Source organism: Lactuca sativa, chromosome 1 (assembly GCF_002870075.4).
Source record: "Lactuca sativa cultivar Salinas chromosome 1, Lsat_Salinas_v11, whole genome shotgun sequence".
Classification (NCBI taxonomy): domain Eukaryota; kingdom Viridiplantae; phylum Streptophyta; class Magnoliopsida; order Asterales; family Asteraceae; genus Lactuca; species Lactuca sativa.
Genome location: NC_056623.2, coordinates 224,663,794 through 224,689,935, shown reverse-complemented (window position 1 = coordinate 224,689,935; position 26,142 = coordinate 224,663,794). Strand labels below are relative to the sequence as shown.

The 26,142-nt window shown below is 33.9% G+C and overlaps 1 pseudogene; it reads left to right on the top strand.

Annotated features, from left to right (window-relative positions):
* Positions 1 to 1,648: 1,648 nt before the first annotated feature.
* On the top strand, positions 1,649 to 6,653 carry LOC111876959 (uncharacterized; annotated as a pseudogene).
* Positions 6,654 to 26,142: the final 19,489 nt, after the last annotated feature.

The window sequence follows — 26,142 nt, the reverse complement described above, 5'->3', positions numbered from 1 at the left end:
TATCCGCCGATAGATTTTAGGAGTTTAAGGCCATTAGTGAAATAAACAGTGTTATGGCCTATAATATCTAGTTTATGCTTATGTCTGTATATCAAAGTTGACATACAAAGTTTTTAATATTTTTATATTTCTTTAAAGAAGTTTTGAATCTGATTTATCTTAAAAGAAAATATTTTTGGATAAATTATGCATTATTATATTCTTTAAAAGGATAATTTGTTTTAAATAAGCATAAAGAAAAAGTTTTAGTTGCCCGATAAAATTGGGGATGTCATAGGCTACATGGTAAAGCCACTAATAAGGGTACTAGACACAATGACAGTACCTTACCGAGGGTTGAGGTACATTTATATTATAAATTATGATATACTAGTTATGGATATTTATTAGTATGAAACTGTTATATTATTGTAGTGTGACAAGGTTACCTTCGTAGACAAGATTATCATAAATGACCGTGATACATCATGTGATGAATTTTGGTCACATGGATTTAAGGTACATAATTATATATATATATATATATATATATATATATATATATATATATATATATATATATATATATATATGTGTGTGTGTGTGTGTGTGTGTTATTACCAATTGTTGTATTGTTGAATAATTAATTGTATTTTATGTTATCTTTACGTAAGGTGTCACTATTAATCCTATAAAGCAGCCTACACCATGATATGAGAGCCTATTACAAGACGATGGATTTGATTATATGCAATATATATAGATAGTATACATATATATATATATATATATATATATATATATATATATATATATATATATATATATATATACACACATCTACATAGGCACTGCATATCATTAAGGTGCCTACGTCTGATTACCAAACGCCACCCAAGGCACTTAGGCATATGCAACGAGCAACACATCGTGCGATATGATTGAAGACTTTGTTGATACATATGAAAAGGAAAGACACCACACACATATCTCCACCAACGTTAGATGATTATATAGACAATAGCATTAATAGTCTATATATAAACCATTATGCTTCACTAATTTTGTATCACATATGTCTGATTTATAAACTAATGATGGAGTTTTAGATACATATATATGGGGAATTTGACAACGGATGGTTGGAATGTGATGTGAGTTTTATATGTATCTTATAATTTCACAATAAACATTCAGTTAGGTTACTTAGTCTATTTTATATATGTATTAAATGACATCAGATCATGCTCTGGATTTTCCTATGTAACATCCGAATTTTTAAAATAAAATTTTCATTAAATAAAAAGAATTTGTTCCGATTTAATCCTAAAAATCTAATAAAAATCAATTTTTTCAAAACAATAATCAGAGTATCAAGATAAAAAAAAATATTAAAAGAACAACACAATTACTTCGAACAAGCAACCGAGTAATTCATTCAGAAGATGGGAAACATGGGTCAATCATTAAATCTAGTTTTCACAACTTCAAACACATGATATACTCTCATAACATGCTCTATAATAGAGGGTTTGCTTCCATCAAGAAAACTTTTTCTTGAAACTATTCCATTATCCTATCCAATAACACGATAACACATCATCCCCAAATCTCTTGGAAAATGCTTTCCAAGAATTCATATCAAGATTTGTAAATCTCCTTTGTAAATAAAACTGCTAAAGCATTTAGTTTTTACATTAACACATTCATATATTGTTCTTCCTGGAATATTCACCTAGGCATATGGACAGAGCATTAGCCGATAAAGGGTCGCTAAATCTTCATTACCATCATCTAAGAAACACCCATTACACACATGCTGAAAACGGACATGCCATTTTGGTTTCATCTTTCCTTTTAGTGTTCGAAGGTTTAATACTTCTCTTCAGAGCTATATATCTTGCAATCTTTTTCTCACCAAGTATGGCAATGGCGTAATTTACAAACCATTTTGGGGCTTCGAATAGACAAAAATGGCTTCACCTTGTACGCCGTACATTGGAAATTGTAGGTCCTACGTTTATAATATGGGGACAATGGGTAGCTACAAGACCCAACCTTTTTCGCACAAATTTATGCACCGAGCTCTCTAAGCTTCACATCAAGGCTCCTAAACATAGTTTTGCATACACAAAATAGACAATTCAAAAAGCGCTTGGTCATAAAATTTCCAAAGGTTTTGATGATTTTGAGGAAATCCCAATTGTATCAAGAAGTATTGCACAAATCCATCGAGCTTTTTTAAAATATAAATACCAAGGGAAACCTATCAAGCGTTTATTAGTTACAGTTAAAGTTAGACATTCGGGGGTTGGTGAATCAGTTAGAATATATTTTGAGATTATAAATGTGGTTGCAAAGATGTTGAAGTTTATTCCTACACTTAATTGGTTGAGATTGGATGAAATGCGGTTTTTATTATGTCCCAAGTTGTTCGTGTAAGGGAAGCTGCTCATTTGAGTAGATTTATATATAATTTTAGGAGTTGGAAAAATGTTTCTTTTCCAAAAACCTATGTATCCACTTGTTCATCCTGTGGTTTTGGTGGAAACTTTTGAACATGGAGAAAGTGTCTTGTTATGTTGATGACCTTGATGGACATGTTTGACTTAAGAGTTCTCTTGCTCACATCAGGACTTATGCCCTTTCAAAAATATTGTTGGTTATATATTTAATCTCCTTGAGTTATGATAAATATTTATTGTATTTTGTTCTTTTCTACTTTGGGCTGATAACCCGATATGAGATTAGTGGGCTAAATACAAGAAGTAGCAAGTTATAGGACCTAGTAATGTTGATAAAGGGAAATGTGACTTGGAGTGACAACGATTAAGACTAGAATTTATGCTTTTGGTTGTAAGACGCTGTAAACTCGACTTGATCCTTATGCTTGTTTGTATGTTTGGATTTATGATAACTACTTGTACTTTTGGCTTAATGTAAATGTACACCATGTTATGTTTTAAAGTGGTGATTTTTTTAGGTGTCATTTATGTTGAATAGTCGGGTGTTACACATACCTTACCATCATCTAACACAGATCTATCGAGATTGAAAAGTGAAACTTGAATGACATTTCTAGTAAATAATCATAATATACTCGTTTCCATTTAAACTTTCATTTGAGGTTGACTTTTCACTCGGTGCATATGTGTTATTTGATGGTTGCTACTTGGTAATGTATGAAGATTGGGTGGTAGTCAGGCTAAAGAAGATTAGAGGAACACTTATAAAGTGCATCTTACCATGACACCTAGAACGATGAATAAGAGAAACATAGAGAATTTGAAGTAATATGGGGATACGGTTTACGTAGTCTACATTTCTATTCCTAGAAATTAGCAACAATTGTATTTCTTTTGTTTATAATAAAAAATATGTTTTGTTTATAAATAATTTATTAATAACAATATACATTAGTTCAAGGGTAATCTTCACAAAGTCCCAATAATTTGGTTATTGGTTAAAAATAATGTAATCTTCAGAAAAGTCCTCATCTTTTGACCAAATTAACAATAAAAAAAAAGGATACTGACTAAATCTGCGAAACCGGCAAAAATGATTATGTTGAAGTTTTAATCGGTATTTTGTCATTTTTTACAAACAAAAATTAATTTTAAGGGAGAATTTTGTATATACCCTTATTAAACATCAAAATAACATATTTGTCCAACTTAGTTTCTAAATATCATATTTACCCTCATAAAACTTTAAAATATGATATATACTTTTTTTAAACATCAAAATATCATATATGTTCATCTTAAATATCAAACTATCATATATGTCCTTAAACATCAAAATATCAATGATAATATCTAAAATATCCTTCATCCATAACATGACAATATTCAATAACAATAAAAAGTTAAGAACTAAACAATCAATGCATACAAAATATGAAGCGTTTTGTTTTTTAAGAGAGCGACATTAAAAAATTTAAATGTGAGTGTTTTATTATTATAGACGTAGGGATAAATATGGTTAAATTTTTTAATTATTTTAATAATTATAAACTATTAAAAGCATTGCATTTTTTTAAGAAAATATGATATTTTAAAGGTTTATAAAAAATAAATATAATATTTTAATATTTAAAAATGACATATATAAAATTCTCCTTAATTTAAAATCTCTAAATATTATTAAAAAAGAAACCTTATGACATCATCTTAAATAATCTGGACCCTTGATTGTATTTCAATCTTATTTATTTCACTCTTAGATCAAATTGCTAACACCATCTTCCCCATATGGAATGTATTTAATTCCAATAAATGTTTTCCAATCGTCAAACAATAACTTACATTCGTTGAAATGTATGTATTCATTTCCAATAAAAGCTTTCCATATTTTAAATCTTGAATTTCCGGTTATGAAGATTTTAATATGGTCAATTTTAAAAGCATATTACTAACAAACAATTTCAATCAAGAAATTAATATCAACCATTAATATAAATCCGTTTATATTAATAAACTCTATTTTTATTAGGAAATCATTAATACCGAAAAATTATATTCAAATTATCACATACATATACGATTCATCATTGAATCAGCGGCTCACACTTATTTTTAATCGTTTCTTTTCTTCAAACCTTCTCCTACAACATCATTATTATTGCTTATAACTTGCATCATCATTCTCTGCTTCAAACATTCGCTCTTGTGCACTAGAAGGTCAGTATCTTCTTTCGGTTTTTATATTTTTTTCGATTATTTTTTTGTTCCTATATCAAATATATGTATTCATATATTTCGATTTTCTTTGTCACAAATTATATGAAGTCGATTAACTACTTTTCTGACACTTTTCAAATAAATAAGAAAAGGTATTATGTACCTTTAGCAAAACCGAAATTAACTATCTTGGGAACTGATATTAATTACGAAAATATTACTTTTATATATTAGAGATGATTATGATTTTTTTAAAATTTTTATATCATAAGAATTCGGTAAATTTTGTCATGATTTTAAAAAATCATTGAAATTATTATGTTTTTGTATATGGTATCAACCTACTTTTTTATTTTTATATAATAACAATAAATTTTATAAATTTACACAACAAATATACATATTTTGAATTTTGTAATATCATTATACCTTACAAAATACAACTCCTTCCAAAATAATTTTTGCCAGTAATTTCATTCATAATTTCACCAAATATAAATTTGTATTTTTTTTTATATAATTTTTTTTAATGATCCTGATTTTTTTCCTCCAAAAATATATCAAACATTTACGTTTTAGATAATGTTGTCCCATTAGAACTATTACTTTCCAAAAATATATATGTTTAATGAGGAATTTTATATAATGGAGGAAGTAAATGTTAATTAAAATAATATATATATATATATATATATATATATATATATATATATATATATATATTCCATAATAATTACACGGGTTTATTAAAAAAAATAATATTAAGGTGTAAACATTAAGCATTTTTAAAGTGAAATTTCAGAATACATACAAACAATGATGTTGTATAATGGAATATAAAATTGAATAGACTGAGAAAAAAAAACTATTAAGGCAGTTAATCTTGAAAATAACATATATAGTTATGAAGAAATTATAAAGTAAAATAAAAATTATAATATATTAGGAGATTTAAAAAAAATACAATTAGTAAAAGCGTTACGGTTATTAGAAAAAATAAGACCGTTAATATTAGTAAAAATACAATATATAAACTAAATTATCACAATAGTAATGAAATGTCATTATTTGATATTTCATATAACTGAAAGATATAGCAAATTACATTGATGACATACTAAAATTATTTAAAGTTGCAACAAAATTAATACAAAGTTCTTGCGAACACAAAATAAATAAGAACTAACATAAAAGCTAACATTTATATTCATAATCAATTTAAAATAAATCAATCATGATTTAGAAAAGAATCTTTATTGATTATATACTAAAATTAAATCTATATAACATTTAACATTCTATAAATTATATTATATACCTTTATTTGAATAAATGAAATAGTTGTCAATAATTAATGCATTGTAAAAAACGGTATATTGGTTGTCAATATATGTTTAAATTAGGTAACCTTATTATGTAAGGAACGTCTAATTAAAATGCTTATAATTATATAACAATATCATAACTATATGAGACGAGGAAAGTCGTTTAACTAATAAAACAAAAAATGTTGTCTACAAAGAGGTCATTTAATGATTATAGATATTTATAGTTTTTAATGTATTTTCTACACATTTCAATTAATAATAATAACCATATATTTTTTTTTATAATCATTATAGAATAATTATAGATGATTATATGTTTTTTTATATATTTAATGCGTTTAAAGCGGATTATAATCTAATTAAATAGTAAAGTGACACTAAGTATCGTTACTTTATCAAAATTTTCGTATTAAAAAATTACTTTTATGGGCTCAAGTGAATTGCGCTTTTCCTGTCAGGATCAAATAAGGGTAGCCCATCAGGCTCTATTTAAGATTGGGCCGATTATACCATTAAGGATTGGGATCGGGTTTGCTAGACTTTTTGTATTTCGTTTGTAAGTTTTAAAAATTCTATATAATCGGAAACAACGTTTCAGGATGGACAAATAAATTATTTAATTTTTTTTTTAATTTGATGTAGATTCAAGATTGATATACAGTAATAGTATAACTCTAAACTTGTATGTGTCTCACCTATATATGTCTACATGCATACATATATGCCTGTCAAATGTTTTTGGCAACATTTATTTATGTTAGTAAGAATATCAAATTCTATATACATAAATACGGAAGTATAGAAAATATAGATGGTGAAAGTGATATCTTATAAAGACGCAAAATATAGAAAAACACAACCATTTATTTATCAACATTTAAAAAAACCCTTAAATTTTGTTTATATGTACATAAATCGTTATATTTTCAATTAACTTTCGTATTAACCCAAATATCTTGGTTGTTTAAAGAAATTACTGGTGGTTTTGTAACCATACATTTATCATTTTCAGTTTTAGGTTAAAATGGAAACAAAAATAAAGGGCGTTGCTCTTGTCTAAAGTAAAACGTAAGAAACGGATCATTTACTCAACGACCATTTACTCAAACAAAAATAAATGACATTGTTTGTTGTTTTCCATGTCAATCAAAAACTGAGCAAGACGAATGCAATGTCACAAACCAACCCATAATTTATTTTAAAAAAAAATAGTTATTTGTATAAATATGAAAGTATAAGGGTTTTTATCTATATAAAAAAATATAAAGGTTTTTTTTGAATGCTGGTAGATAAATGGTAATATTTTTCTATATTTTATCTTTTGTAGAGTTCAAAATCGATGGGGGGTTAAATTGATTAAAAAAGGTTGAAAAATATAAATTTTACAAAATAAAAATGTGATAACATAAATAACTAGATAATTAGTTTTTTCTATATAATTTTTGTACAAAACTTTTTATTATAGTAAAACGAGTGTCAAAACTTGTATGGACCATAAAATGATTTTATTCTTCTAATTTGATGTCGATTCAAGATTAATATACAGTTCCCTCTCATGCTATGTTGCTTCCGTTTGTGTGTTTTCTAATAAACTTGTTAGAAAATTTTTGGGGTCCATTGAAACTTTAGGACTTGGGGAGTCACTAGAGATGGTAACGAGGGCGGGGAACACAGGGGACCCTAATCTCCATCCTCATCCTTAAATCCTCATTTCAATCCCCATCCCCATCCCCATCGGGGAATATAAATAAACCCTCATCTCCACCCCCAACGGGGACTGGGGATCCCCAACGGGGAAATGAGGATTTCTTTATCTCTTTTAACATGCAAACTTTTACGTAAGAAAAAAACTATATATTTTAGTTTTACCAACATAAGTTTAAAGATTTTATAAAATATATAAGTATCCATAAATTGCATAAAAATATAAATAAGTTTTCTACTAAATTTAAATATATACATGAAAAATCAAGTAGAAAAAAAATTATCAGATTCATATTTAAGGTAAAATAGATCAACCAAAGAGAAAAACATATATATATATATATATATATATATATATAATATATATATATATATATATATATATATATATATATATATATATATATATATACACACACACACGAGTTTAAATTAGATAAAAGAAAAAGCAAAAGATATAATTTCAACCAAGTAATTACAAATAAGTTAGATTACTTAGATCAAATTTTATGTATGATAAACTATACTATAAATATACGTTATGTATTATTTTTATATATTAATATATGTCGGGGGCGGGTCCGGGTTGGGGATTAAGGGTATCCCCATCCCCATCCCTATCCCCACTTTTTTATTCGGGTATTCCCTATCCTCGGTCAACTTGGGAATTCTCCAGTCAAAACGGGTGCGGGTTTCGGGTTCCCCATTGGATATGAGGCTTTTTACCATCCCTAGGAGTCACCCAGACTGCCCCCTATTTGGTCGGCCTTGCACATCGTCATATACCGATTGAGCTTTTATATATATATATATATATATATATATATATATATATATATATATATATATATATATATATATATATATATATATATATATATATATATATATATATATATATATATATATATGTTTGTTTTAATTCATATTTTGTACAAAATTTAACATTATAGTATATACCAATTTTCATATTATTAGTTAGAGTTAGAGTTCAAGAAAACCATAACATAGTCTAGAAGATGCCGATTGAGTTTAGAAATTACAAAATGAAAATAATGTCCTCTCAAGAAACCAAAACTTGATTGGACCATATGCTATAACTTCGTCCACAACACTTGTGCCAAAACAACTTTTCTGTAATAATAAAACATTTATTTAATACTTATATTAGTAATAAAAATTAAACAAACGTTGCTAATTCATGTAAGTTGCCATTTCCAAAATAAAAAACATTATATCCATTGAATAGTATACAAATCGTTATAATCAAACCTAATATAATTTCTAACCTAATAAATAAATATTGTTTTTGCCGAATGTGAATTTTTTTATTGAATTTGATATATGTTATCTTCCGAAAAAGAATTACTTTTTTTACGTGTCATTTATATATATATTTTTTAATTAAATTCTACTTATTAAATGACAGCTCATATTAATTATTTACTATTATATTATTTAATGTATATTAACATATATATATATATATATATATATATATATATATATATATATATATATATATATATATATATATATATATATATATATATATATATATATTAACTGATGTATATTTATATAAATAGTAATCTTCATTTGTGAATTCATATTAATTAATTTTATTAGTATAGATTAAGTAAAACAAAATTACATAAATGGTTTTTGTGGTCTATCAAAGGTCACAAATTGAGTATTTGTTATTTTTTTTTTTTTTGACAAACATCATCCTTGTGGTTTTCAAAACCTGCATGAATTGTTCTTTTTAATAAAACCGTTACTTTTTTTTTTTTTTTCTTTTTTAGATGGTAGGGTCTGAGTTTGTGATCATTGCTAACCATACATGCCATTTAGGCAATTTTGTTTAGATTTTATATTTATGAGTTTTTGGCTTTTCCAACCTTTTACTTTTTAAAATGTTACTTTGACCCCTATTCATTTTCAACATTATAAAATATTACTTTAATTCTTCATTTTTTAAACTTTCGTGTTTATCTTCCAAAGTATTTATAATTTTTTTTTTGTAATAACTTTCGTTTGTTGACAAAAAAAAACTATTTTCACGTGCTTATTTTTATATTGTGTCGGTATAAATTCCAGATGACCAACGTTTTGATGTAAATTTAAAACTTTCGTCCGTTAATTTTTTTTTAAACTTACTTGCTTTTTCTTTATGAACGTGTTTGTTTAAATTTGAGTTTATCTATGTTTCGATATATTTCTTTTAATGTTTTCGTACTTAATTTTATATAAGTTTCCTACATATGATTCGGGTCACATATAATAAGTTTCGTTCGTTAACTTAAAATTTTCTTTATTATATTTGAGTTTGTCTATGTTTTGACACATTTTTTTTTACGTTTTTCGTGCTTAATCTTATGTATGTTTCCTATTTATGAGTTGAGTCACATATAATAATTTTCGTTCGTTGACTTTAAAAAAATTACATGCTTAGGTCGCTATATGTTCAGGTGGTCAACGTTTGATGTAAAAAAAGCAATGTCCTTTTTATGTACACGTCGAACAGTAGTGAGTGGATCATTGGATTGCTTATCTATCCATTCTTTATAATGGTTAATCCGTTCATTGTCATCAGTTGAAATTGTTCGAGGATTTTGAGTTGTATCAACGGTAGGTGTTATGGATGTGTCAATCTTTCGTCAAGTTACGTGCGGTGCATATCTTGGTTGTCTGGTCAGGGAATATTTGTTCTTGCAAGCTTAGGTTGGTGGTGGTCTTGAATAATGAAGTTCGGATGCTGCTGCGACATTGAGCAAGGGTGACATTAGATTCTCTTATGCCCAGTAATGTCAAGTGTGGATGTTATGAACTAAGTGGTGAAGTTTTGGGTTGGCTTGGAAATTGAGTAGTTATGAAGATGTCAGAGTGGAGCTGAATTCAAGTGGGAGAGAATCACTTGAGAGTAATGGAAATATTTCCATGAACGAATCAACCTAGAGTTTCATATCAAGGATAAGGGGATAGCTAGTTCTACTTATGGCATGAATTGAAGCTTATTTAAGGAAGGATGTTTATCAACCAGATGTAATTAGGTACGTAGAAGTTGAGGAGTCAAAGTCATCTCGTCTGAAGACATGAAGCATCGACAGCGCCACATTTTTGGTTCATGACTAGGTTCAGGTTCAGGGTTGTGTGAGGGCCTCCGTGACTGTTCTTGTATGATAAAGGATTTTGGGTTCGAAGCACGACAAGAACACCTGAAAGGGTCGAGTAGGAAAGGGTTCCAGATCGTGTTGATTTTGGTTGGGTATTCTTGTGGACAGTTAGCAGGATCATGGGGTGGGCCCATGACAGTTGTAGGTGTGTTGTAAGATGACGATATGGATGGTAAGGTCATGGAGGTTTTGATCGACTCAGATTGTGGATTGTGGTCATCATGGGTGTTGTTCGAGTGGTTTTGTCCATCTGGAAGTCGGGTATAGTATAACGTTTTTATATTTCGGGCGAAAGTAGTAAGTAAGTTGTAACATCCTCTTTCGAGAAGTTTCTTATTTAAGTATTGTGGAAAATAAATGGATCAAGTAAAGGCCTCATACTTTAAGTATATAAGGTTTAGATCCTATTGGATGTTGATATGTAACATCTAAAATTAGCAGGTTTGCTTTTGAACACCTGAGTTTTGATTTTGTTGCAAATTAGGTCCCCGGAGTTAAAATCTTGAAATTTGGCATTGTTCATGTATGTGGAGCGTACATCCTTGTACACTTAGCGTAATGAGCTCCGCGTGAGTATGCTTTGCGTACTCTAGTACATTGAGCGTATGTAAGTCTGACTGAAGGGTCTAATTAATGGTTTGGTCTAGGCTTTCACTATAATAGGTTCTTTTGTTTAAATACACATTTTTAGTAGTCTAGCCGTGAGTTTACGGCTGTAAGCCTGTTTATGGCCATAAACCCAAGGCCGATCTAGGTCCATTATAAATAGAGGTGTGATAGGTCGTTTAATGGTTGTTGATGCCACAAAGTTTCGGCTGCTATTCCACAAGTTGTACCAGACGTTTTTGCTAATAGAAGCGTGTGCAAGCTTGTTTAGATTCTTGTTTTTTACTTTGTTATTTATTATTATCAATTGTGTTTATTGTTTGATCACTGGTAAGATCCGTTTCAGGACCTTAGAATTGGTATCAGAGCAAGAACGGTGTCAAAGCAGAATACAATCGAGTTTTTGAGCATATTCTTCACTGTTTATGATTGAAGTTGGTTTCTGTTGCGAAAGGGTTTCAAGAATAACTCAAAAATCACATTTTTCTCGAACTTCTGGGAGATTACGGCCAGAGCTTACGACCGTAAACACAGATTACGGCCGCAAACTCTTGTCTGTTCTTGAACCGTAAGCTTGGTTCTTAGGCCATAAATAAAGCATCGTCAACAACCGAAAACTTGAACTCATTGACAGTATTCATCGACTATAAACTTTTATGACCGTAAACTGAGTTTATGGCCGTAAACAGCTCCTTGACCGTGAACTATTGTTTGACCGGAAACTAACTTTTTTTTTTAAATAATCTAATTTCTATTTAATATTAAATGGATTCACAAAGTCAAACACACCACCACGAGCTGGATTCTGTAATGGGCACAACCACTCGAATTCTAAGATTGCTGTTAGCTGAAGGTTTCCCTGAATGGAAGTACAGGATTGAGAAGTACATCAAAATGAAGGACTTTAAAATCTGGAGAAGTATCATCAAAGATCTTGTTAGAATAACCACCATTGTTGCAGGGCAAGTGGTTGATAAATCAGTTGAAAACTACATTGATGAGGACTTTGAAAAGGTTGAGGATCAGGAACGGGCTTTGGCCACTCTGACTATGGCTCTGTCTCCTGATATAGCTCAGGGTTTTATGGAGTACACTTTTGCTAAGGCTTTGTGGGAAGCCCTAATCGAGGTTTATGAAGGGAATGACGACATGAAGGAGAGTCACCAAGATATGCTGCGACAATGGTTTAACATGTTTAACTACATTCCTGGAGAAACTTTGGAAGCACAGCTGGAGCGATTCACAACTCTTACCACTGAGATGACTGTAGTCGGGATCTTTTACAACAAGTCTGAAATAAACAAGAAGCTACTGAATGCTCTCCCAAAGTCATGGGACATGAATATAGGTGTTATTAAGAAAACTAAGGATCTAAGCCGGCTCTCTCTTGCTGAAGTGATGGTGGTCATCAAGGCTTGTGATATTGATGACAAACAGCGGGAGATAAATCATGTGTATTCATACTCAGCTACAAACCTTAGGATCTCTTCTAACAATGCTCTTTCATCTTTTACCTTTCCTTATACAGGTCAACCCTTTGCTGCTCAACAAGCTCAAATTTAGTCTCTTTTCTCTCCATCAACTTATTTACTTCCTGCTGCATCAGCCATGCCATTCTCTCAGAACCAATCATTCGTGGCTACTCAAGCTACTTCTCCCTCTAATGTGGCTTCCTCATCAAATGGAATGAAGGGTGATGAAAATCTTGCTCTTGCTATAGGGCTTGTTAACTGCTACAATGCACTTGTAGCTGGAGATCTTCCGCCCCAATTGTCATTTGCTGATCTCGATCAAATTCACCCTGAAGACGTAAAAGAAATGGATATCACATGGCAAATTGCCACGGTGGTTTTCAGGGCGAAACAGTTTGCAAAGAAGACCGGGAAGAACAATTGGGGGATGAGTGCTAACAAGAAGGTAGGGTTCAGCAAGGGAAAACTATGTTGTTTCAACTGCCACGAGCCAGGTCATTTTGATCGTGAGTGCCTGAAGCCAGACAGAAGATTAAACAATGATCGGACAATAGTTGCAGTAGGAAACAATCGGAGCGGTGCTCAAGTCAACAGCGAGAAGGTTATGGTTGCGCAATCATTTGACTGGGAGGATCAGATGCAGGCCCTAAACATATCATGACCTGAAAATGCTCATTTGGCTCAGGTTGGTGATGATGCTCCCGCTTAGATTGTTGCAGCTGAAGATCAAATGATGGAGCTGCAGTTTGCGCTGATGGTCTCTTCTTCTCCTGAACCAAAGAAAAACGAGGTAAGTCTACCCTCATGCTCTCAAGCTTGTATTGATTATGTTAAAAATTCTCCATGAGGAAATTGAAACACTACGTAGAGAAGTAGAGGACCTTAGGTATGAGGGCTACCAACTTAGAAAATGACAAAAACATCTTAGGGCCCAGTTAGAATCTAAAATAAAGGAATTTAGAAGACTTCAGGAAGACTATAGTAATAAATGTGAAAATTATGACTACTTAAAGAGACAGAACGCTGAGTTAGTGGCTGAAATTGAAACATTAAAGGTCAAATTTGAAACTGCTGATTTTGATTTTCGCAAATTTGATGTATCAAGTGAGGTAGTTGCCAATATGATAGACCACTGCATGCAATTTAAACATAATCAGTCAAAGGGTCTAGGGTATAATAAAGTGCCTCCTCCTTTCAATCATTCATATCAGTTTCAACCTTTGTCCAAGGAGGAGATTGTCAATGAACCATCCATGGTTTATGGAAAGCCATCTGGTTTTGTTTCAGGAGGATTTATTAATGTTGAAAGTACTAACATTTCTACTTCTCCTGCAGATGAATCCTTAAATCAGTCAAATCACGAAGTTGAAGGATCTGTTTTTGAAAATAAAACTGAGTCCGAACCTGAAGTTTTAGTTTTAAATAAAGATTTTAATTTTTCTGATGTTGCAAGTGACAATGTTTTTTGTTATGTTTCCGCACCTTCTGATACTGTTTTAAATGGTTTTAAAGTGTTTGATGATGTGGTTGGCAATTCTAATGTTTGTGATGATAATAATGAAAAACCACCTGTTTCACAAGTTTCTCCATCCGATGTACCCTCACTTGTCTTACAACCTAATTATTGTCCATGCTCATGTGAGAAAAGCAAGGGTGTTGGTATGGAAAACAAATCTGAAAAATGCAGTACAAGTTCTAACAATAACAAACAGATTCGTTACAATTGTGGTATTGGTGGTAATATAGCTAGGAAATGTCTTAATAGAATGTTTGTACATTTTGAGTCACCAAGAGGAGAGAACGAATTCAGAGGAAGGTCTTTAACTAGAAAGTCCTCTAGAACTCGTTCTCGGAATGATGATTGGAAGGACGATCGGAGTAGAAAACGGGTTGTTTTTCAAAAGCATAAAAAGGTCATTCATAACAAAGTCCCAAGAAGTTTGCCAGAACCGAACATGGCCAAGCCAAGGTTGGTTTTGTCAAAAAGCAGCAATGGGTCTTCAACCAATTCTGGTAGAAACCCAAGTGCTCCAAGCAAACTGATAAAAATCCTATTTCAAAACCACCTAGGACTGTTAGAAAACCTAATTATCAATGGTTGCCCAAAATAGCCTCCAATCTATCATCTGTGTCCTCTGAAAAGTTATTGAATAATGATAAATCTAAAAAGGCATCAGGACAACCCAAGAAAGTAATGACCTGGGTTCCCAAATCTAAATGAACCCGCACATTTTGCACGGACAGTCGCAGGGGAATGTCGTCAGACCTTGGTTCGTCGATAACGGCTGCTCCCGACATATGACAGGAGATATCGCCCAACTGAATAACATTCAATCTTTTTAATGGGGGATGTATTTCCTTTGCGGGTGGAGAAGGTAGCAAGATCACTCAAAGAGGAACTGTCACAAATGGGGTGTTAAGTTTCGAGAATGTCAACTTTGCTCCGGAATTGAAGCATAGTTTGTTGAGTGTGTCTCAGATATGCAACAAAGGCTATTCTACACATTTCACTAATAAGGAATGCATGATACTGAAGACAGGATTTGTCATCCCAGAAGAGTGGATTCTTGTAAAATCTAAAAGGCATGGGAATGCTTACATCATTGATATGAATAGCAATCTTCCACAACAAGTTACGTACCTCTTTTCAAAGATTTCAGAACAAAATGCAATGCTATGGCACCGAAGACTCGGTCATGCTAATGCCAAGAACTTGAATCGTCTTGCAAAGAATGAGATGGTCCATGGTTTGCCTGTCAAAGACTTTATAACTTTTGAAAAGTGTGTGTCATGTGCCCAAGGTAAGCATCATAGAAAACCACACCTGCCAAAACATGTTAACTCAATCAGTCAGGTGCTTCAATTGCTACATATGGATCTATTTGGACCAGTCAACGTTCTCAGTATTAACATAAATTCATACTATCTGGTTGTGATTGATGATTTCTCTCATTTTATGTGGGTTTTCTTTCTATCCGACAAAGTTGGAGTTGTTGATCTAATTAAGAAATTGATTGTGTTGATTGAGAACCAAACTAACAACCGGGTGAAGGCGCTTCGTACCGACAACGAAACGGAGTTCAAGAATTATGTTCTTGATCATTTTTGCATAGAAAAGGGTATGATACGTCAATACAGCTCCGCTCACACCCCTCAACAAAATGGTGTTGCTGAGAGGAGAAACAGGACTTTAAAAGATGTTGCAAGGACGATGCTGTGTGACTCCAAACTACCAGTTTTCTTTTGGGCCGAGGCGATAAACACTGCTTTCTATGTTCAGAATCATGTGTTGATCAACAAAGCTCAGATGAAGATCCTGTATGAGATTCTATATGGTCACAAGCCTTCAGTCAGTCATTTCCATGTATTTCGTTGCCCTTGCACCGTTCTTCACCTAGAGACCAACCCAAAGTTTACTGCCAAAGCCGATGATTGTTACTTTGTAGGGTATGCTGCTCACACCGCTTATAGGGTCCACAATAAGAAGTCAAAGCAGGTTGTGGAATCTTATGACGTGCGCTGGTTGTAAGAAAATGAGACGGATGCTCGAGTGGGTCCGGATTGGTTGTTTGATTACACATTGCTTTTCAAATCCATAAATGTGTTTTTGGGTAGCTCATCTGGATCTGTCTCTGGTTCGAATAATGTTTTTGAAGACGAAGACGAAGAAGTTGTCTACAGACCCCCAACTGTATCCTCTTCGTATCCAGAGGGGGAGTCCTCTGCTTCGCCTGAGGGGGAGTCATTTGTACAACTTGATAGTCCAAAATCTACAGCTCAGAATGATACTCTTGATGCTAAAATTACACCACTCACTCCTATAGAAAGAGAGTTCATGTCTAAAGATGCTTCCGCTGTTACTTCAACCTTTATGGAACTACTCTTTCTTGAAAACATTTCAAATGAGTTTGTAGCAGAGTCGTCTGGCACAGCTCAATCAGCAAATGAAGGAGGTGTCAATATTCACAATCTTCCTGTCTCTCTTAATGATATCAGCCAAGAGATACCCTCAAGTATTCAACATGATCATCCGATCGAAAACATCATTGGTCAGCCGGGCGATGGCGTTAAAACTAGAAGTTAGAGTGGAGATGTCAATACCTGTCTTTACTCTTGCTTTATCTCTCAAATAGAGCCCAAGAATGTTGAAATGGCTCTGAATGAATCCAGCTGGGTAGATGCAATGCATGATGAATTACATCAATTTGAAAAACTTGGGGTTTGGAAGATGGTTGAGTTGCCAAAGGGAAAAAAAGTCTCTTGACACACGATGGGTCTATCGAAACAAGCAGGATGATTTAAGGGTTATAGTGCGAAATAAAGCTAGATCGGTGGTTCGCGAGTTTCGCCAAGTCGAGGGTCTTGATTACACTGAAGTTTATGCTCCAGTAGCTCGCTTGGAGGCTATTCGTATCTTCCTTGCATATGCCTCTTACATGAACTTCACCGTTTACCAAATGGACGTCAAGACAACCTTCTTGTATGGCAAGGTGAAGGAAGAAATCTACGTTGATCAGCCCCTTGAGTTCGTTGACTTGAAGTTTCCTAATCATGCCTACAAGTTGGACAAGGCATTGTATGGGTTACATCAAGCTCCTCGAGTGTGGTATGTGACTCTAACAAAGCACTTTCTCGAGCATGGATACTCTCGTGGCACTATCAATCAAACTTTGTTTATCAAGCATGTCGATAACGATCAGATTCTAGTTAAAATCTATGTTGACGACATTATTTTTGGGTCGACCAGTCCGCAGCTTTGCAGGGAATTCGAAGGTATTATGAAAAAGAGGTTCAAGATGAGTTCGTTGGGGGAAATGACCATGTTTTTGGGGCTTTAGGTCAAACAAAATTCAACCGGAATCTTGCTACATCAAGCCAAGTATGTGGAGGATATTCTTGAGAAGTTCAGGTTTCACGACGCTAAATCTGCATCGACGCCAATGGCTGAAAGAGCTCTTCTGACTCCAGATGTTGATGGCGATTCCGTAGATCAGACTCTCTACAAATCGATGATCGGATCGTTGATGCATCTTACTGCAAGTCGTCCAGACATTATGTTTGCAGTTTGTCAATGCGCACGTTAACAGGCTAATCCTAAACTTTCACATCTTATTGCTGTAAAAAGAATTTTTCGGTATATAAAAGGTAGCCCAAAATTTGGTCTTTAGTATCCAAAGAATTTTGAATTTGATTTATATGCTTTTGCTGATAGTAATTATGGAGGCTGTGAGCTTGCCAGGAAATCTACTTCAGGAGGGTGTCAATATCTTGGTGACAGGCTAGTGTCATGTCAGTCCAAGAAGCAACACATTGTCTCAACCTCAACAACGAAGGAAGAATACGTTGATGCATCTGCTTGTTGTTCTCAAGTTATCTGGATCCAACATCAGCTGTTGGATTATGGTTTGAATTACTTAGAAACCCCCATTTACTGTGATAATGAGGTCGCAATTCAAATTGCCAAAAATCCTGTACAACATTCTAAAACCAAGCACATCGATATTAAAATTTGTTTCATCAGAGATTGTTATGAACGTTCACTAATCCAGCTGGAACAGGTTCCCACTGCTAATAATGTGGCGGATCTGTTCACTAAGCCTTTTAACAAAGCTCTCTTTGATGTGCTTGTGGGATTTCTGAAAATGATTCGTTTTGAGGATTAAGTTTTTTTATTTTATTCTTTAGTTTTCTTAATTCTCCTTAATTTTTAAATTTATTTTTGTTTTTGTAGGTAGGTTAGTTTAAATTTGCGCATCTTATTTCCTTTATTTTCATTCTCACCTATGCACAAATTTAGGGGGAGTGATGAGTTCAAAACTCTTAGATCGTTTAGATCTTTCACAAGTACGATAAAAGAATTCTAACAGTTAAGAATAATTTAAGAACGAACACAGAACATAATCAAATAAGAGCTTATGATTCAAAACTGAGTCACGCCTCAGCAGAGCTCGATGAAGAACTTCCGCTATAGAGGTGAGCTAGGGTTTACAAAACAGTGAATACAAAAATAATGAAAGCGCCTCTTTCTAAGTCTGCATGCATGCAGCTTATATACTAAACCCTAATGCAAAATAATTCACGGCTGGACAGGACCAATACCGGCAACTAAACTAGGCTATAGACTGAGCCCAAGACGCAATCCATTAGACTCAACAATCTCCCCCTTTGCGTCAAATGAGGCGAGAGATTATTTCTTCTGAGCAGGTCTCACCGTCTTTATAACTTTAAACAGTTTAGGAATGATGGCGAGAAGAGTCTGTAGGAATAGAATGTACCACCTCAGCATGTCGACGAACAGCTTTTTATCAGTAGCACTGTTCTGGTCGCACCTTTGTATGATCTCCAAGATATGCTCGAGACAAGTCGTCGAGAAAAGGTGTTTGTCAATAAGAGCGAACATGCACTTTTGATCTTCGCCCCTGAGAAACATTACTGTGTGATACTTGGAATCAATCTTCCCCTTGATCATGGAATTAACATTTCCTACTCTGCCCATCGGTTTGATCGTTGGTCGCTTGTGTATGGAAGATGCAATTTCCTGGTCCATCTTCGCTACCTCGTGTATGTAGCAAACAAGCATACGCTTGACATGATCAATAATCGGCTGATACTCCTGAGGATTTGACAGAAGAATGTTGTTGAGGAGTATCCAATCATGGGGGTTGAGGTTCGGTAGATCAGCAAGGGAAAAGTGGTGAACCGAGCCTTCGGTTCCCCTAGTCACTATGAACTTGACATTGATGAATTTCCCTGCTGAATAGGGCTTCATCACCTTGACGGTGGTTATCTTCTTCAAACTCCATGTCTGGTATTGAGGTTGAGCAAACTCCAAATAAAATTCTAACAGATCCCTATCTACCTTTGGGTCTGGAGATGGAATGGCAGCGGTTGAGTTGAAACAATGGAAGACGAATGCCTTTCTAGTGATTGGAATGTCGAACTGTGCATCCTTGGAGTTCTCAAGGCTGAATGACATTATCGGCTCGAGCCATAGAACAGCTGGCTCGTCAATCGCACACCTCTGAAGCGAATTTTTAGTCCATTCAGGGAACATGGCCTTTTTCTTTTCTAGGAGCTCCGCCTCTTTTCGCTTCTGTTCTAGCTTGGCTCGCTCCTTCATGGAAATTTCTTCAGTTTGTTTTTGTGAAGAATCAACATTTGGGACAGGTTTTCTGGAATCTTCAACGTAGACATCATCTTCGTTATCGGTATCATCTTCACCGATTTTCTTCTTTTTCTTTTCCTTGTTACTGACCGAAGCTTCATTACCCTTCGGTTCAGCAACTGGCTTGGAGCTAGATGGAGGAGGTTGGTTCGTTTCTTGTTTCTATTGCTTGAACTCTTTCTCTCCCCCTTGTTGCAGTTGGAACCCAGTCACCGGAACACCCTCGATACGGCTGAGGACGTCTAGTGCCGGTCGGAGCTTGTCTGCCAAATGCCTTCGGGTGGTGATAGTGACAAGAGGATCATGACCTTCAATGAGATGAAGAAGAATGGAGTGAACGTCTGCAACAAAACTCCTTATAACTTCCCTCTTTGATTTAAGGTGATCAATCTCAGCATGAGCAGATCGCAGCTTGTTTGTCTGCAATTTAAGCTGATTTGTGCATCTGGCAAGCTCATCCATAATCCCATTCTCCATAGCTAAGTCCCATTCTCCATAATCCCATTCTCTATAGCTAAGTCTGCGATTCAGGTTTCTTGCCCCTTTTGGCTGGTTTATCAGCTTCTTCAATAGAACGAAGCATTGTAGGAGTAAGCTCACGCGGACCAACGGACTTGCGTTTCCTGTACTACTGAAGAAGATTGCTTGATGCTGAGACAGAACCAAGCATTGTTTCAGGAATGGAGCCGATGTACGGAAACTTTGTGGGGTCAGTGACGATGATCTTTGTCGTATGAAAGGTGGCGATTGAAGAAAGCAAGGAATCCGCCATTATTGGGACGCGATTGCAATCCATTGCCCACTTGGTGATAATGGTCCAGAAACCGCCACATGAAATTTCTCAGTGCTTTGACGAAGAAAGTAGACTTTGAACCAGCTGCTACCAAATTATAGACCCATAGTCAAGGTTAAGCCCGCTGTACAACCCATATAGCACCGTCATGAAGGCCTTGCTAGCACCGTCAGAACTAGCACTTTGCTCAGATAAACCCTTGAATAAGAGTGTGAATAGGCCATTCCATTGAGGAGGAAGGCAAGACTTCTTGAACTTCGTGACGGTTGTTAGGGTTTCAGTATACCCCATCTGATAAAACATGGTGAATAGTTGGCCAGTGGTAATGGAGTCAGGGTTTACCAGAGACGGATCTTGTGAGAGGCCGATTAGGGCACATAATCGACTCTTGGAGATAGAGACCTTCTGATCGTGAAGCTCGAAGTGGATACGCTCATTGGCTTTGTCGTAGAATGCCTTAGAGTAGACATGGGATAAGAACGACATAGGCACAATTTCAACCTTTGTCAGTGCATCGACAAGTGGTGAGTATTTGAGACACTCAACCACATATAACATATACGACTCATAAACCAAGGGAGTGAGATCGATGATTAGGTTTTGTTGTGGTTTTATGGTGAGTAGGGGTTGACGAACTGAGGTATCATGAACAGATGAAGATTCGGCCATTGTAGGAGCTTGAGAATGATAATGAACAGTTGCAGAAAAATACCCGGGTTTCTTTGAGAGCTTTTTGGAAGTGATAAATGTTGAGAGAGTACCGTTCCAATCCCTTTTATACGTACAGGGATGAGAGAGAATAATCCGGCTGAAATCTTGGATTATCTCTAAAATCGCGCCTAAATTGATGTGGGAACAGTGGGCATGCCGAAGATGACGCAGGAGAGAGAAAAACATTCCCCCTTTTTCACGCCTTTTGATAAAAATCACCCTTTTTCAAATCGCCAAACCGTTTGAATTTCTGCTGAGTTAGCAACCTTTTCAACCCAATCGTTTCACCTGATGAGACTTGAGTGTTTGTACCTTGATAATCTGTGTAAAACTTAGAGTTTTGGAAAATTAAAATTTTCGTGCAAAGGGTGTAAAAGATAAAGAAATAAAACTATTATTTTGGGAGTTTCTGTGATATCATATGTAGACATGAAACAATTGATTCTGGGCAAAAATGTGACAACCCGAAATTTCCATTTTGTACGAACATTATCAAGTCAATAGAAACTACACCAGTTACAGTGAATTTCAGACTTTTCCGAATAAGTTTGAGTATTTCAGGGTTTACATTTAAAGAGATATCAGGAGAGTGGATGTACATGGGTTCGTGAAACTCGAGTATTTCAAAACTTCATAATATTAGAGTTCATTTCCGGAATAATAATATTTTCGGCCAAAAATCCCAGGACTATAAATAAAATTCTTAACCAAATTATGTCATTAGTTACATTTCCAACTAGAGAAAAGCCATTTTCTCTCTCACGGATCTTCGGGTTTTTATCCCAAATCATGAGTACACTTCTCTAGTTGTCTTATAATGCTTATAATGTGCTTAATAACTTAGATTACATAGCAAATCTGTGAGATTCGGGAGTTTACCGCCCAAGAACGTTCTTGGAGAGTAAACTCCTATATGAGGCTTAAATGCTACCTAGTCTTTTCCCCATGTCAAGTAACAAACTTAGGCTTGTATATAAGTGTATTTAAGACTACAAAACAAACAAGAACACCAAGATTAGGGTGTTCACGGCCCAATAAGTTCTTGGACCGTGAACTCCAAAAACAAAGGCTAAAGAGTGCCTAAAGCACTCCTAAAGCCTTGGACATTAGCCTAGAATTATTCCTAGCTAATTTTTGGACCTTAAAACATCAAAAACCCATCCCCATGAGATATTACGGCCGTAATCTCTAAGGGAAAAGGTTCATGGGCCGTGAACATCAAGGAAGGGTACCATAGTGTTCCTAATGCATTCATTAGCCATAGATAATTGTCTAGAACCTATCCTAAATGAGTATGGGACTTGAAAACATAAAAACACCCACTTCCATATGAGTTTACGTTAGTAAACTCAAAAGGAAATGGCCTTAGGACTGTAAACTACTAAAAGGAGTGTTCTAAAGCCCTAAACTAGTCCAAGGATTAAACCACCAAGTAGAACTTCTTCTAGAAATCAAGTAACACTTCAAAACAAATAATGTCATTATGTTTGAGAGCTTACGGCTGGAAACTCAAGGGTTTACGACCGTAAACTCCTTGTGTGGAGTTTATTGAAGAGTAAACACATATATAAGGGCCTTTGGAACCATAAACCCCTTTAGCCTTGTCCCACAACAACTTAGAGGCAACCCTTAGGACTTATAACACTTATACAAAGTGTTTTCATGTTCTAAAGTGTCCCAACTTAATTTATTAGTTATTATTTGGCTAATTAGTTATATATATGCTCATTATATGATAACTAGGCTCGTGCGTGTGAACAAGTCTCCGTTTGCCACCTAGCACAGTATTCGACACTTCAATCCAATCCACTCACCACAAGTGAGTTCATACCCCTTTAATTAACCTTTGAAATACTTCTAAATGTTTTAAATGCTTTTATGGGGGGGGGGGATACAAGTTGAATATTTATGGTTATTACATCAATCACATGTGATTAATAAGTACAAAACCAATGATTTTATTACTGTTCAAACTGTTTTACAAACTCTTTTACTTATCAAAATACTTTTACTTAAACTTTGTTACACTTATTATAAATTGCATGCCCGTATATGTATAGTTATATTAGCAATGTTTAAAAGACTTAGGAAGGTTATCCACCTTGTTTCCTTTTCCTCGATTTGGATGTGGTCTGATAGGATATCGGGTACTTGTCCGAAGGTCGTTTAAATATTGATTATATATCATGTGTACATATATCGACATAAAAGTGCTTCCATATTCATTGCGTACTAGTTACATCATTAGAAAGTTACCATCGGAGTAACACAGGATCATACTTATACTATTGCTAGATCAATGAGTCAGTTCATTCATGAGTCAATACTTATTACTAAGAGAACATATACAACTATACTAGAAAGAGAACATATACAAGTATACTAGAAAGAGAACATATACAACTATACTAGAAGGAGAACACATACAACAATACTAGAGAGAGAACATATACAACTATACTAGAAAGAGAACATATACAACTATACTAGAAGGAGAACACATACAACTATACTAGAACAGTTCATTACATTACATATACATAAATACGTTAATTATTGTGATATGAATCGGAGCATGACTTAAATGTCATGGCCCGAGTTGTAGCTAGAGTCTCTTGAAGGGAGAGCATGAGTTTGCGTATAGATCTATACTGGATTGACTATCCTACACCTTGCTGCTAGCTACAGCCGGACCAGCAGGTCCGCGGGTGCCAAACGTCATTTCTTTTTACAAACTACATTTGTCGTTGTTTATCCAGTCGATAGTATGGTACAATTAATCACATGATACCTTAATATAAATTCGGTTTAAGGTAGTTAGTACAGCAATAGTTCCTATAATACAACACTACAGTACTACAATAATTTACCCCTTACATATATTTAGTGATTATTTCACTTAAACATTAATGTAGAAACTATATTTTGTTAATGATAGTTACACTTGGGAAATTACACACTTTTACAAAAAACGAACATGCAGAACAGTTAAGCCTTGGTAGAAAGCTACTTTAATAGAAAATATAGGTTTTTCTAAGAGATTCAAACTTTTACAAACACTTACAAACATTTACATACATTTTACAAACTTATACTTAAGACATGTTCAAAAGTTTTGATAACAAACACCAACACTAAATACTTATGAACTCACCAGCTTAATGCTGATAAACTTTTTCAAAATAACTTGTAATCTCAGGTCGACAGTAGACAGGTACCGAGGCAAGCTTTTGAGAAGATGGAGCGCATCCAAGACTCATCTAATTATTTTGATTTACTTTTTGGTGTCTATAACTGTTCAAAACACACTTGTATTAAAATTATATATTTAATGCAATGGATGATGTTGTTTGCTTATTTACTGTTATACTGTGTTGTGATACTTTACATGACGTCCTCCGCCCCAGAACGATTTCCGCCATTCTTGGTTTTGGGGTGTGACAAAAAATCACTTCCTTCAAAGTCAAGAGAGACATTGAAGTGCTTTCTTGGTTTCCCATGAAATAACGATCAATAACTTGTTCAGAAGTTTTGAAAGGCATCTTTTAAAGGATAAAGTGGGTGGCTTTCGCTTCAATTCAGAATTTCGATACTTAACATAAGATCAAAATAGAATGAAGTACTTGTGAGATCATTGTGATCTGTTGAACGAGTAGGTGAGAAATAATTTATAGTGACAAGAGAGTTTAAGAAATATCAAAAATAAATAAATAAATAAACTGAATCTTTTAGGGTTAGAGATACCTTGGTGAAAGGCAATCACATAAAGATTACTCAAAAAGAAAAAGAGATTTCAGTGGGTAACAAGTAATATCTTGAATTATTTAATTCACCGTCAATTCATTAGTGGTGTTGAATTTGGGTTTCACTTAGTACATAGTGGCATGAAACTTAGATCATGAACGCAGATTTTGTATAACCATAAACCTCAGTGGTTAAAACTGAGAGTCTTAGGGGTTATATTGATGATGCGAAATATAATGGAGAAAGAGGATGGAGATGTTGTAAGAATTGAATGTACCTCTGCTTATTAAAGAAAAGAGGGTCCAAGCAGACAACTCTAAACTCAGTTTGAGTAGAGTAAGGTAGCTCATGATTAGAGTGATCTTGATAGCCTGGATTGGGAAAACATGATTGGTGTGATCATGTTATTAAGGCTTCACTCAGAATCAGTTGAGGATTTAGTCTACATACAACAGCATGCTTCAAGGGACACCTAACTAACGAAAAAAATTTACCTGCCGTAGATGCGTCATTGAGAATCACACTTAGACAAACATAAAAACGTTAGAAATAGGGAAATAAATAAAACAAAGAAAAATATTTTTGTGTTTTTGTGAGAGTTGAATAATTAAAGAAAACAAACAAAAAAAACATTTTTGGGATTTTATTAGTAAAAAAAATATATATAAAAAATATACAAAAGAATACACTTGAAACGCCTTTAAAAAATTTAGCAAGTTCAGAAGGACCGAACTCGAAATAGACAGAACGCTCGGTTCATTTCGGTTCATGGACCAACTTCA